Consider the following 16,240-nt stretch of genomic DNA (forward strand, 5'->3'; position numbering starts at 1 on the left):
TCATACCATTCTGATTTCTTCAGTGTATGCTCCTGTAAATAACAGAGGGGAATCAAGCCAGTCTAACTTTGTGGTGATTTTGTGTGTGTACTCTAACAAATAAAGCTTGCCTGAAGATCAGAGGGCTAAGACAGCCATTAGTCAACCATAGAGGCCAGGCAGTGGTGGCACACACCTTTGATCCCAGTACTTGGGAGGCACACGATTGTAATCCCAGCACTAGGGAGGTGGAGACAGGAAGTGATATGGCTGGGCAGAGAGAGGAATATAAGGCAAAAGGGGACTGGAGCTCAACCCCCTTTTTTCAGGCTGAGAAGTTGGTGAGGTGAGGTGAGGTGTGGCTGGCTCCTTTGTCTCTCGGATCTTTCAGCATTTACCCCAATGTCTGGCTCCGGGTTGTTATTGTTAAGACAATTAGAATTCCTGCTACATCTGGCATCCAACTCTTGGGGCACAAATTCATGAAATAACACTTGCTTGTGGCTTTGCAGCCACGGGCACAGGCTGGAGCTCATGAGGCCGGAGTCACCACCCCTCAGGCTAAGGTTTTCCTTTCTTTCTGCAAGCCTCTGAGCGAGTTGAGATTTTTCTGTTGCGGCCTCTCTGCAGCAAACTTCATAGGCTTTGGGCTCCAGAAACCACAGGAGTTGGCCACTTTCACACCTCCTCCACCTCCCCCTCACTGCCCCCCCTGCAGTGCAATGGCTGTCTCTTTGGCTTCTTCTCTCCCTGTGGGTTGTGGTCTTTCCCTGGACCCCCTCCTCGGAATGCTGCCACACTAGGTGGCTGACTTGAAAACCACTTGGGCTTCTCCTGTTCTGTGCAGAGCAGTCAGCCCCACACTCCACTGTCATCCGAGTCGTCATGGTCAGCAGATTTGCTGAGGCAATTAGGAATTCTTAAAGGGAGGAATTAGTTAAAAGAGAGAGTTTTTCCCACATTAGAAAGTGGGAGTTAGGTCTCTGTATGAAAATACACTGGACAGTTTGAAAATGGAGCAATTAAATGAGAGGATAATTAATTTAGATGGGATTTATGTAATGCCAATTATAAATATTATCTGTTTGAACTTTTTTGTTTTATCATTTTAAAAGTTGGTTAATATGAGTGCCAAGATAAAAGTTTTAGAAAAACTTATTAAAACAGATCATACAGATATTCAGACCCAGACAGAGGAATTTAAAGGAGATCCAATCTCAGCATTGTATTATAAGATTACAAAGGAACAGCCTAAGTTTTTCAAATACCCAACTTAACTTAGCCAATAACCTTATAGAAACTGCCAAATGATAGATATCCCCAAGGCTGTGTAAGAGCTGAATGGAATCCTGTGCAAACGTTAGATTTGAAGAGATTCATGGAAACAATAGTCTCATATGGTATGTATTCACCTTCTATGAAACAGATGACAAACTTGTGGTCAGCTTGTAGTAGAATTATCCCTTTAAGACTCGAGAGACTTGGTTACAGCAGTCTTGGAGCCTGGTCCTCAGTTACAATGGAAAATCTGGTGGAAAGATGAGACTAAGACCATTGAACAATGAAGTAGGGCTAGAGGTATGGAAATCTCCCAAGACCAACTTCTTGGAGAGGGAGATTATTATAATGTAGAAAGACAATCTCAGCCGGGCGGTGGTGGCGCACGCCTTTAATCCCAGCACTCGGGAGGCAGAGCCAGGAGGATCTCTGTGAGTTCGAGGCCAGCCTGGGCTACCAAGTGAGTTCCAGGAAAGGCGCAAAGCTACACAGAGAAACCCTGTCTCGAAAAAACCAAAAAAAAAAAAAAAAAAAAAAAAAGAAAGACAATCTCTATATGATGACCACACCCTGGCTTTATGGCACGCAGCAGCCTTGAATGCTTGAGACAGAATTGAAGAAGTAAGAAAGAGAACTGAGTCATTTACTAAAGTTATATAGGACCCAAAAGAAACCTAAACTGATTTCTTCCAAAGGCTGTCTTCAACAGTGAATAGAATGATACCAAAATCAGAAGCTAAGCAAATAATAATTGAATCTCTGGCTTTTGAAAATGCTAATGCATGATGCAAAAGAGTAAATAAGCCATTAAAGGCAAGATCAGCACCCTTGGAGGAATGGATCCTAGACACAATCAATATTGAATCTCATAACCATGATGATGGTTGGATAGGAGAGGTGATTTCCAGAGGTTTGAAGAAAAATCAAAATGTCAAGGGTTTTAAATGTGGTAAACAAGGTCATCTAAAAAAGGATTATAAACAAAGCATCCTGGAAGCAATATTTTTCTAAGAATAATCCCAACAGAACACATGCAGAAGGTGTGGCAAAGGCAGACATTGGACTAATAAATGTAGATCAACAAGGGACAGTCAAGGTATCCCTTTGTCATCAGGAAACACCTTGAGGGGCCTGTCATCATTCAGGAAACTCCTTCCCAGAGCAATAAAGAACCTAATGCCTATTGTAAGAAACCATACTGCTCTGGATGGTAGAACAGCTATAAAAGAGAGAACAAAAAATTCAGAAGAAATCATAAAGCAAATATTTTGGCCAACTTCTATAAATGAACAAAGACTAAAATTAAAAATATGAATAAATAATGTTGTCGTTGAAGGTCTTGTAGACACAGGTGCAGATGTAACAATAATTGCACCAGAATCTTGACATTGAAATTGGCCTCTTCAGGAGGTAAATGTTCAGCTTTCAGGAGTTGGAACATTATCTCAGGTAAAACAGAACATAAGATGGGTAGAATGTATAGGGCCAAATGGACAGAGAGGAAAATTAAAGTCATATGTGGCTAGTATAGCAATAAATTTTGGGGGACATGATTTATTACAGCAATAGAATACCCAGATTAACATTCCTCCAATCTCAGAAACTATAAATTAATGTATGTTTCTTGGAAAGTTATTAGAAAGTGTTATAAAGAACAGTCACCAACCATTTAGGTTGTACAAGAACAGGGCACAACAGCTGCTGATCTTTCAAAGACACTAACAGCCCTCCCTTTAAAATGGTTGATAGACAAACCTTTATGGGTTGAGCAATGGCTTTAACATCTGAGAAACTGCAAGCCTTAGAATAGCGGCTAAATGCAACTAAACGCTCAGCATATTGAAGAATCAACCAGCCCTTGGAATTTTTTTTTTTTTTTTTTTGTTTTTGTTTTTGTTTTTTCGAGACAGGGTTTCTCTGTGTAGCTTTGTGCCTTTCCTGGAACTCACTTGGTAGCCCAGGCTGGCCTCGAACTCACAGAGATCCGCCTGGCTCTGCCTCCCGAGTGCTGGGATTAAAGGCGTGCGCCGCCACCGCCCGGCTCAGCCCTTGGAATTTAATAACAAATCCTGTACTTGTTATTAAAATAAAATCTAGAAAATGAAGAATAGTAGTGGGTCTAAGAACTGTTAATAAGGTGACTCAGCCAATGGGCTCTCTACAGTCTGGAATTACTTTGCCTTTTCTGTTACCTAAAGGATGGCCTCTTGTAGTTATTGATTTAAAAGACTGTTTATTCACTATACCTTTACAAGAAAAAGACAGAAAAATTTGCCTTCATAGTGCCTACTTATAATGATTTTCAGCCTGTTAAGAGATATCAATGGAAGGTTCTCCCACAGGGAATGTCAACCCACCCTGTGCCAATATTTTGTGCCTTTGGAAATGATGCATAAGCAATTTCCTCAATCTATAGTTTACCATTACATGGATGACATCTTACTAACTGATTCAAATGTAGAGACTTTAGAAAGAATGTTTGAAGAAGTAAAGAAAATTTTGCCTTGTTGGGATTACAAATTGCTCCAAAAAAATACAAAGAGGAGATTCTATTAATTACTTAGGGTATAAAATAGGTCTGCAAAGTACTTGACCAAAAGATACAAATCAGGAGAGATTGATTGCAGACTCCTAATGACTTTCAAAGACTGCTAGGAGACATTTCCAATCTACAGCCCACTATTGGGGTACAAAATGATGAACTAAATAATTTGTTCAAAACTTTGAATGGTAACAAGGACTTAAATAGTTCAAGAAAATTATCAGCTGAAGCTGAGAGAGAATTGGCTTTGGTGGAAAATAAATTACAGAATGCCCACGTGGATTGTTTGGATCCAGAGCTTGATTGCATTCTGTCTATTTTACCCTCTACTCATTGTCCTACAGGAATTTACTGCTGAGGGAAGATGTTTTCTTAGAATGGATCATTTTATCACATAAACAGAGTAAAAAATTAAAAACTTGAGAGGAAAAAGTCTCTGGGTTGATTCTAAAAGGAAAGTTGAGATTTCATCAACTAGTAGGAATAGACCCAGCAGAAATTGTAGTACCTTTTACTAATGATGAAATTGACAGATTATGGGCAGAAAGTGAACCTTGGCAAAGAAATTGCAGTAATTTTGGGGAGAGATTAATTCAAATATCTCAAAAGCAAGAGAATTAAATTTATAAAGAGAACTAATTGGATTCTTCCTCATATTGTATGGGGAACACCAATTTCTGGAGCCCATACATTTTATACTGATGCAAACAAATCAGGAAAGGGTTATAAATCAGAAAATTTAAGTAAAGTGGTTCAAAGCCCTTATGATTCTGTTCAGAAGTCAGAATTATATGCTATTCTGATGGTATTAATGGATTTTACAGAATCTCTTAGCATAGTTACTGACTCTCATTATGCAGAAAAACTTGTTTTACACATTGAAACTGCTGGATTTATTCCTGATGGATCAGAATTAACTTTGTTATTTACTCAGTTAAAAGAAATAACCAGGAATAGGAATCATTCCTATATATAAACACACATCCAATCCCATATGGATCAGCCAGGCACTCTAGCACACGGTAATGAAGAAATTGATCAACTATTGATAGGAAATGTGCTGGAGGCCTCAGAGCTTCATTAATAAAAAAAAAACACCATGTCAATAGGAAAAGTTTGAAAAAGGATTTTTCCATCATTTGGCAACAAGCCAAGGAAATTATAAGGAAATGCCCACTTGTTCTTTAAACAACCAAACTCTACTACCTGTAGGAAGTAACACAAAGGAATGAAATTTGGCAGATAGATGTGTTCCATTTTGTAGAATTTGGAAAAATAAAATATGTATACCATACCATTTATACCTATTCAGGATTTCAATGGGTAACTGCTTTGAGTTATGAAAAGGCTGATTCTCTAATCACACATTTGCTGGAAGCTATGACCATCATGCATATACCTGTACAAGTTAAGACTGGCAATGCTCCAACATATGTCTCTAGTGAAATGAAACAGTTTTTTGCTTATTAAAATATAAAGCATATTTATGGAATCCTACAGGACAAGCTATCATAGAATCAATTCAAACTCTAAAGGACAAGCTAAATAAACAGAAGGGGATAGTAAAGACCTCCAGAAATAGACTGCATAATGCTTTATTAACTTTGAATTTTCTAAGTGCTAATGATAAAGGTACAACAGCTGTGGAGAGACATTGAATAATAGAAAAAACTACAGAATTAAATCAGCCTGTATACTTTAAAGATGTGCTGATTTAAGAATGGAAGTCATAAAATGTGTTATGTTTGGGAAGAGTGTGGTGATATTTGCTGCAAACCACAGGAAAATGTAATAGAATTCAGCTACTATCACAAAAGCTACTACTTGGAAAAGTCAAGGATTTCTCCAAAGGTCAAGCTGTGGCTTAAGAAGTCTTGGTGATATTTTAGCTTTTGTATATATTTTAGCTGGTTCCTATAGTGATTTTCTTGCAGTGCTGTACGTGATTCCAAGAATGCCTAACAGTGTAATTATTTAAAATACCTATCAAGCATCCAAGGCCAAACGAAACAACACCTGACTCCTAGGTCAGGAGGATAGCTTTATTTCTTGTGCAATTTAGGGTGAGACCCTCCTTCCTTACAGTCTTACTAATAGACTCCTAATTTCTTGCCTAACTACTTCCAGGAATGTAGACTGAGCACATAGATTCCTCTTCTTGATATAATAACTGATCATTAGCTCTCAATTGACCTCCTCGTTTAACCGCTCCATCTTCAGGTTGTAAAAGAAAGCCTGCTGGTCACTGCCTGAGGAAAATTCTTACCTGCCTTTATGACCCTGTAGGAATTCAAGCCTGGTGACCTGGCTAGAGGAGGAGGATTGCTATGGCTTGGATTTATAACTACACACCTCAGAGACTTGAGAGGATTTAGAGGTATAAGGAGATGAAGAGAAAGAAAGGAGTGGAGAACTTGAGGATGGAGAACTGAGAGAGATAAGGAGGACTTTGACCAGAGAGAACATGTGGACAAGATGGTGTTAGGATTCTGCCGCTCCTCCAGCTGTGTGACTGCATATGCGCAGTTCAGTAGCTGAGTAAGGGGTCTTATGTCTTACATCATCAGTGTGCTGTGTGGTCACACAAATGCACACAGTGCAGTCATGCAATCAGCACATGCGTGGTGTAGCTCTATAAGCCCACCTGGGCATGTGCAGGGGAATCCTTAAAAAGCCAGACACAGACTTCTCTCTCTTCTCTCCTTCTCTCTCTCTGTCTCTCTCTGTCTCTCTGTCTCTCTGTCTCTCTGTCTCTCTGTCTCTCTCTCTCTCTCTGCACATGTGTCTTCCCCAGGCCTGGTTACTCTCTTCTGTGCCCCTGGCTCCTCTGAAAGCTCTGATACTGGGTTTTGTCATGTCTCATGACCTTTTCACCCAGTAACAGTGCCGCTATTATTTTTAAAACAACATTGGTGCCGTGAAAAGATAAGCAGCACTGGTTACCGTGAAAGGTCAGAAGCAGGAGGCATGACCAAACCCAGTATCAGAGCTTTATTGGGTGGGGGGACAGAAAAGAGTAACCAGGCCTTGGGGAGACACACGTGGAGAGAGAGAGAGACAGAGAGACAGAGAGACAGACAGACAGAGAGGAGAGAGGGAGGGAGGGAGGGGAGGAGGGAGGGAGGGAGAGAGAGAGAGTTGTGTGTGTGTGTGTGAGAGAGAGAGAGAGAGAGAGAGAGAGAGAGAGAGAGAGAGAGAGAGAGAGAGAGAGAGAGAGAGACACGTAGTGGGAGGAGGAGAGAGCAGACAGAAGAGAGAGGGGAGGGGTCTGTGTCAGCCTTTTAAGGATTCCCCTGCACATGCGCAGGCGGGCTTATGGAGCTACGCCACACATGCACTGATTTCGTGACCGCACCACGCACATTTGCACAATCATGCAGCACACTAGTGACGTAAGATTAAGACCCCTTGCTTAGCTACTGAACTACGCATGTGTAGTCATGTAGCTGGAGTGGCAGAATCTTAACATTCCTGACTTTTTGCTTATTATAAAAAAGCAGGTGAACAGGAATAGGGGCATTGTTTCTCCTGGAAAACTGCTTCCAGCTGACGTGGTGGGTGTCCGTTGACTCTTGGCGGGGGTAGGGAAGGGGGCTTCTGAGGGAGACAGGTGTCCTGGGGTCATTTGCTGCTTTGGGAATCGTCTGGCAAGGTGCTGTCGAGGTGGATTCAAGCCAGTTCCAGAGCTCACTGACTTGTCCAGGTGGATTTTCTGGAGCTCAGAAAAATTTTGAACATATTAAGAAACAGCCATGAGAAAATTAAAGTCTTGTGCTAGTGACCATGACATTGTAGTGTTAGTGTTTAGTTTCTGCTTACATTGGTTAGTGTTAGTGAGAGAGAGAGATTGGAACCTGTTTTTAATTTTTACCTGAGATAAGCCTTATCAGAGACAGGTTATTTTAAGGCACCTGTTTCCTTTATTAGTTTAGCATCCAGGAGACACAGGTGATCAATTGCTGAGAGCAATTAACAGTAATAGATTGTTATATTAAAGTCTGTTTTTGCAGAGCCCAGACACTTTTGGGTCTGGGGGTGTAAATACCTTTGGACTGTTACTGTTCCTCACCACCTGAGTATATACTTGAAGGTCCCTGGCTCCAGTTCTATGGTGATCCTGTAACAATTAGCTGAGTAGTTAATTAGAAGAGGGAACCAGGAAGAGAAAAGCTTGTGAGGTGAGAACTCATTCTTCTGGAATTGGGGACAAGGCAGTGGATCCTGATGTCCTCGGGAACTTGAGAGAGAGCAGGGCCCTGTCTGTGTCACTGTGCATGAGGAGGAGAAGCACTGCTGACAGGTCTGGAGTGAGGCACATGGAGGGAGCAAATGAAATGAAAGCTCCTACCTTAGCTGGAAAACCTTTTCCCATAAGTAACCCTGAAAGTACAATTAAGTCTGGTAGGTGGGTAAGGCTGTCCCCCTACCCCAACAATAGGGAAATGAGAAGGAGGTGGGACCCCAAAACTCCCCCAGGACTGAGCAAGTGGCCCCAGTGTCCAGAAGGAAGGAAATGGATCACCTCCATGCTGCATCCTGGGTTACCTGTGAGCCCATAGCCAAGCCTAGGAGGTCTGCTGGAGGTCTTTGATGTCCCCATACCATGAGGGGCACAAGGCAGTCAGCTGACCACTTATCTCTCTAGGTGGCACTTTGAACAAGGACAATTGATGTCCCGAGGGGCTTTCTCATCTCTCCCATGGTACCTTAAATGCCACAGCTGAAACTTCTGCCTGTGGGGTCAGGAGCCTCACTCTCCAGATGCTTAGGTTTAGCCCTAATGTCAGGGAGGTCTGGGAGACAAGAGATGGATTTTATTCGTGCCTTGATTTTTTTTTAATAGTTTGCTGGTGTGAGGACAGCTTTAGGAAGACCCGCCAGGATGCAGGTTGTAAACTGATCTCTGGCTAGAGAGCCTTCCAGATTATTATGATCCCAATGTGGGCCTGATTGTAAACTCATTTGCATGCGTCCTAGCTGCTTCCAGACCTGTCCATGCTTAGCAGCCTACCTGGTACCAGAGAACAGAGCGGAGGTCAGGTAAGTGGAGATTGTTTGGAGTCGGAGATTACTCAGGTTTAGGAATGCACGTGGTCAGGAGAGAGAGAATCAGAAAGGGGGGGGGGTTAGAGCTCAGGTAAAAGCATGGGAATAAGGTAACTCTTTTCATTTGCCCGTTCTCTGGCAGAATTAGATAATTTCCATGAAATATTGGGGTTCAAGCAGCCTTTATGCGGCCAAATTTATGGGTATCTGGGACCAAGAGGAGGAAGCCTCCATGTCCCATGACTGCAGTCAAGAGAAAAAAATAAAAAATTAAAATAACAAACGGGATCCTAGATTCCCATCCCGTGTGTCCCTGAGAGCAGGTAATCTGTGGACCAGCATCAGCACAGGTTACCCCACTCATCATCATGGGTAGGGCAAGGGCTAGGGGGCTTATGTACCGAAGGACCCCCGGGAGTACAGATAGCATTTAATATTTCGTCAAGAGAGAATGTGTCATGGTTCACAGCCCAAGGACCGCCCCCCCCAGCCCCTGTGGTCTGGCACAAGAAATATATCTCAGGCTACAGTTGTGGGAAATGGCGAGGGATCGGAAAGGGAAAACTCATCAATCTGGATAGCCAGTGTGTTGCGCGTAGCAGTCCTGGCGGCTGGGCAAATCAGAAGAGCAGAACAGGCAGTTGCAGGTCCAAGAAACCTTGATACAGGGTCCCAGACGCAGAGCCCCAGGTGCATCTCTGTGAGTTCGAGGCCAGCCTGGTCTACAGAGCGAGTTCCATCCAGGACAGGCACAAAGCTTACACAGAGAAACCCTGTCTCAAAAAACCAAAATAATAATAATAATAATAATAATAATAATAATAATAATAATAATAACAATAATAAGAGGAGGAGGAGGAGGAGGAGGAGGAGGAAGAAGAAGAAGAAGAAGAAGAAGAAGAAGAGCTGTTATTGGGCAAAAAGGTTATGAGACATGACAAAACCCAGTATTGGAGCTTTACTAGAAGGAGTGGGAGTTGGAAGAGAGTAACCAGGCCTGGGGAGACACACATGCAGAAAGAGAGAGAGAGAGAGACAGAGAGAGAGAGAGAGAGAGAGAGAGAGAGAGAGAGAGAGAGAGAGAGACAGAGACAGAGAGAGAGAGAGAGAGAGAGAGAGAGAGAGAGAGAGACAGAGAGAGAGAACAAAGAGAAGAGAGAGGGGAGGAGTCTGTGTCCAGCCTTTTAAGGATTCCCCTGCACATGCGCATGTGGACTGATGGAGCTTTGCCACACATGTGCTGATTGCGTGACTGCACTGCATGCATTTGTGTGACCACACAGCACACTGATGATGTAAGACCCCTTACTTAGCTACTGAACTGCTGGACTGGCAGAATCCTAAGAGATGGAAGATGAAGAAGAGCCAGATGGGGAAGTACTAGCTGGGTAAGAACTAGATGAGAAGGACCTAGATGAGGCAGAATTAAGATGAGAGAACTAAGATAGAAGTTAGAGGGAACAGTAGATAAATACAGAGAGAAATCAGGCAAGAAAGGAGCTAGGCTTGAGAACAGAACTGAAGCTGTATAGACAGGATTTTATCCCAGAGAAATAAAGTAGATGGACAAAGAGCATGGTGTACTTACATTCATTTCCCAAAAATAATTCTCACCATTTGTAGTTTCTCTTCTGAGTCCATGGGAAGTATATTATTAAGGCTGGTCCTTTTAATAACATACAAGAGATATTTTAATTGTGCTGTAATAAATAAAGCTTATCTGAGGATCAGAGGAAAAAGCCAACCACTATATTAAACATAGAGGTCAGGCAGTGGTAGCACATGCCTTTAATCCTAGCGTTCAGGAGGCAGAGATTCATCCGGATCTCTGTGAGTTCAAGGCCACACTGGGAACAGAGCCAGGCATGGTGGCACACACTTTTAATTCCAACACTAGTCAACCATAGACGTCCGGCATTCCTTCGCTGTGGAATCCCCACGAGTGTCTAGCAGCCAGCAACCCACATGTACACCTTCCGGTCCCCAGCTGAGCATGCCACCCGCCACCTGCTTAGCCCTTGCTAAAAATTGTGGGCGCCATGGGCCCTGACCCCCGACTGTGAGTGGCTGCAGCCTTGCTTGCTGACCAGGTGTCCTTCCTATTCAGATTCCCTGCCGGTGTCCTTCTCACCTTAGGATCATCGGAGAGCTTACCGGAGGTTCTTTGTTCATACATCCTGCTTGTGGTGTAAACAACTTAGGTGCATCCTGTATTTGGTGTAAACAACTTAGATGCAAGAATGCAGAACTTTGGGTCTAGAATGTAGACCATTGGTAGCGAACTTCTGCCCTCAGGGGATCCTCCATTTGTGTTGTAAGCCTGTATTTAAGGTTTCTTCCCTCTTGCAATAAACGGCATTCGACATCCAATCGTACGAATGACTCGCTGTCTCTTGTCTCTATTTTTTAATCCGCAGCCCTTCGCTCGGACATGGTGAACGCGTATTGGTAACGCGGGCGTTACTGCTACAGATGGAGGTTCCTACCGAGATTTGAGTAAGAAGGACCAGCTGACGGACACTCTTGGAAGGCCGGCCGGCATTTTACAGGTGAGAGTGGATTGAGATGGGTGCAGCTAGCTCACAGTCGCTCCTCGAGGAACAATTAATTGGACTGTTGAGGCGGCAAGGCACTATCATTAAGAGCAAGACGGCTAAAGATTTTGTTCAAATCCTCCAGAATGCTAGTCCTTGGTTTCTGGTCTCCGGAAGATTTAATATACCAGATTGGGAACAGGTCAAGGTTGACTTACAGAAATATTTGCATAAAGAAGGACCTGATTCCGTATCCTTAGCTACTTTTTCTTTGTGGCGCTTGGTTAAGGATGCATTGCTTAGTGATGATATTGAAGTCCAAGAACATTTAAATGAAGCTAAAACTGTGTTGGAGGAGTCTCAGATAGAGGAGGCTCTCAGAACCCTTCAAACTTCTGATGTTTCTGATTCGGCAGAGTCGTCTTCCGATTCTGCAGAGTCATCTTTAGAGGGTGATGATGTAGAAGTCAGATCAGAAAAGGATGCTAGATGCCTAAGAGGGAAATCACAGATTTCTCTCAAGGATAGACCTCCAACCTATAATCCTGACTTTTGCAACACGGAGGTCCTTCCTTCCGCACCCATGGAGGGATTGACGAGGGGAGTTGCTTACCCGGTTATAGAGACTCAAAATGCTCAAGGGCAGAGACAAAGGGAACACAATCCTCTAGATTTTAAAAGCATCAAACAGCTCAAGGAAGCTGTGATGTCATATGGGCCCCATGCTCCTTTTACCATCGCTATACTTGAATCTTTTTCTGCCTCAAATTGCACCCCTAGCGATTGGATGCAGCTGTGTCGCGCCGCTCTCTCTGGGGGGGATTATTTAATTTGGAGGAGTGAGTTTCAAGAACATTGTCAAACTACAGCTAATAGAAATGCTGCTGTAGGCTTCCCGGCTCGTAATCTTGAAATGCTCACGGGTACTGGGCAGTATGCCACTTTACAAGCACAGATTTTGTATGATCCTGCAGTTTATGCACAGATTAGTGTGGCCGCTACCAGAGCGTGGAAAGGGCTACCTAATAAAGCTGCTGGTGAACAACTATCTAAAGTCATTCAAGGGCCGTCAGAACCATTTGCAGAATTTGTAGATCGCCTGCTTCAACTAGCAGGGAGAGTGTTTGGGGATGTTGATCAAGCCATGCCCATAGTAAAGCAACTGGCCTTTGAAAATGCCAATAAATATTGCAAGGAGGCCATTAGGCCTCATAAAAATAAGAGCTTAAATGATTATCTTAAACTATGTAGAGATATAGATGGGCATCACATCATGAGACAGGTAATGGCCTCAGCCATGAGGGGGATTAATTCTGGAGGAAACCGCCCAAAAACCTGTTTTGGATGCGGCCAGCAAGGTCATGTTAAGAAAAATTGTCCTGGAGCCCAAGCAACGGCAAAGACACCAGGACTTTGCCCGCGATGTAAAAAGGGGCATCACTGGAGTAATGAGTGCCGATCTAAGGCTGATGCTCAGGGAAATAGGTTACCGCTGTCGGGAAACGGGCAGCGGGGTCCGCTCCGGACCCCCCGAAGCCAGGTGTACGGAGCCCTGGATACACCTGTCCCATCCCCAGTTTCCCACCATCCCATCCAGTTCGTTCCTCGAAGGAACCCCTTTTTGTCCAAGACCTTATCAGAGGCACCCCTGGAAGCGCAGGATTGGACCTCTGCTCCTCCACCAGAACAGTATTAACACCTCAGATGGGTCCCCAGGCTCTCGGTACTGGAGTTATGGGTCCACTACCTGCAGGGTCTTTAGGACTGATTCTGGGCAGGAGTAGCACTCTTATGCAAGGTATTAGAGTAATTCCAGGAGTGATAGATGAAGACTATGAAGGGGAAATTAGAATCATGGTTGAGGCTGGTAAAGGGGTGACTATTATTCCCCAGGGTGCTTGCATAGCACAACTGCTTTTGATGCCCCGCTTTCATACTAATAATCCTTTTCTTAAACCACACAGAGGTGAGGGTGGATTTGGCTCTACGGGCCCTCTAGCGTGCTGGGTTTCCACCTTAGAACAAAGACCCATGCTAAATTTAAAAGTTAATGATCACAATTTTCAGGGTCTTTTAGATACTGGCGCTGACACTTCAGTTATTTCTTTAAAACATTGGCCCGAAGCTTGGCCCCTTAAAAATTCTACCTCTCACCTACAAGGTATTGGCACAGCTCAGATGCCATTGCAGAACAGGCTACTTTTAAATTGGAAGGATGAAAAAGGTCATACAGGAACTTTTCAACCTGGCATTCCAGTGAACTTGTGGGGACGGGATGTGTTAAATGGTATGAGAATGGTGCTTACTACACAGCCTGTACAACAGATGCTGAAGAGTCAGGGCTACTGCCCGGGCAAAGGCTTAGGGAAAATGTTGCAAGGAGACCCGCTCCCTGCGGCAGACAAAAACTGTGTCACTAGGGGTCCTGGCGATACTAAAGGATTAGGGTCTTTTCCAAAGAGGTCACTGCACAGCAGCCTTCAATAATACAACCGATAAAAATCACTTGAAAGAGTGATGACCCTGTATGGGTGGAGCAGTGGCGCCTTGCTAAGGAAAAATTGGAGGCTGCGTATGCATTGGTTAAGGAGCAGTTAGATGCTGGACATATCATTCCTTCCACTTCACCTTGGAACTCACCTATATTTGTTATTAAAAAGAAATCAGGAAAATGGAGGCTATTACAGGACCTTAGAGCTGTAAATAAAACCATGCTTCTCATGGGAGCAACACAGCCTGGCCTGCCTGCCCCTGTGGCAATTCCTAAGCATTGGCACTTAATTGTGGTTGACTTGAGGGATTGTTTCTTCACCATTCCTTTGCATCCTGAGGACAGTCCTCGCTTTGCTTTCAGTGTTCCTTCAGAAAATCTTAAGGAACCTTATCAGAGATATCAGTGGGTGGTATTGCCTCAAGGAATGGCCAATAGCCCTACTATATGTCAAATTTATGTGTCTTTGGCCCTAGCTCCAGTTCGAAAAGCTTTTCCAGGTGTTTATATAATTCACTATATGGATGATATATTAATGGCTGCTAAAGATAAAAAACTTGTTTTTGATGCCTTTTCTTATTTACAAGAGGTTCTTAGCTTGGCTAATTTACAGATAGCCCCAGAAAAGGTACAGGTATCTTTTCCCTATCATTATTTAGGTCATGAATTGTTACGCACGGGCATACGCCCACAAAAGATTACTCTGCGCATGGATCAGCTACGCACACTTAATGATTTCCAAACCTTTCTGGGAGATATTCAATGGCTTCGGCCCACTTTAAAAATTCCAACAGGTCAGCTTTGCCCCTTGTATGATGTCTTAAAGGGCGACCCTGACCCTTCATCTCCCCGTAAATTAACAGCTGAAGGACGTGTAGCCCTACAACGTGTGCAAGAGGCCCTGGAACAGGCTCACGTACAGTATATAGATCTTAATTCTCCCTTATTGTATTTGATATTTTGTTTTACTCATTCACCTACTGGAGTGTTTTGGCAAACAGGTCCTATTTTATGGGTACATTCCCCAGCTTCTCCAGCAAAAATCATCACTCCTTATCCACAGGCTGTCGCTCAGATTATATTTAAGGGAATCAAGATCAGTGTTCAAACTTTTGGTAAGGAGCCAGATATTGTGGTGACCCCATACACCCAGTCTCAAGTAGCATGGTTGCAAGCTAATGATAATGATTGGGCCATATTGACATGCTCCATGCAGGGTCAGTTTGATACTCACTACCCCTCCAATGATATGTGTCAATTTTTTAAATTGCATCCTGTTATATTTCCCAAGATAGTACAAATGACTCCTATTCCTCAGGCCCGTGTGGTATTTACTGATGGCACTTCACGTGGTTTTGCTGTGGTGGTTTCTGGTAACATAGTAAAGAGAATAAAAGTCCAGGGCACTTCTGCCCAGGTGGCAGAGGTACAGGCGCTGTTGCTTGCTTTACAGATGTTTTCTGATGAGAGTGTAAATATTTATACTGATAGTCAATATGTGGCACATGCCATTATGCCTTTGGAAACAACAGCCTACATACCATCCATTTCTTCCATTCATGAATACTTATTGCAAGTACAAGGACTTATATGGTCTCGCTCACATAACCTTTATGTGGGCCACATTAGAGCTCATACTCAATTGCCTGGACCTCTAAGTGAAGGTAATCAGAGGGCTGACGCCATTACTCGTATGGCTGTCACATTAGTCTGTTCTGCCTTTGATAAGGCTACTCAGTTGCATCAGCGTTATCATCTTAATGCTGGATCTCTCCGTTATCATACAGGCATAACCCGGGAACAAGCCATCCAGATAGTTAAATCATGCCCTACTTGTGTGGAATTTTTACCTGTTCCTCATTTGGGAGTTAATCCTCGAGGACTTTTACCTAATCATGTGTGGCAGATGGACGTCACACACGTGCCTTCCTTTGGAAAATTACAATATGTCCATGTGTCTATTGATACATATTCTTCTCTAATTTTTGCTTCTGTCCATTCAGGGGAAAAGGTTAAGGATGTAAAGAATCATTGTCTTCATGCTTTTGCTTACATGGGAGTGCCAAAATGCATAAAGACTGATAATGGTCCTGCCTACAGTAGTACGGGATTTTCAAAATTCTGCCAAGATTTTTCTATTGTTAATAAGACTGGTATTCCTTATAATCCTCAAGGGCAGGCTATAGTAGAACGCTGCCATCGTACCTTAAAAACTTATATTGCTAAAGTAAAAAGGGGGGAGTTAGGGGCTCATCTCTCCTCTCCACATTCTATTCTTTCCCTTGTTTTATATATTTTAAATTTTTTATCGGTGGATTCTGCTGGAGTATCTGCTGCAGATAAGCACTGGAGGGCTCCTGTTGCAAATCA

This window comes from Peromyscus maniculatus, chromosome 21 (assembly GCF_049852395.1).
Source record: "Peromyscus maniculatus bairdii isolate BWxNUB_F1_BW_parent chromosome 21, HU_Pman_BW_mat_3.1, whole genome shotgun sequence".
NCBI lineage: Eukaryota > Metazoa > Chordata > Mammalia > Rodentia > Cricetidae > Peromyscus > Peromyscus maniculatus.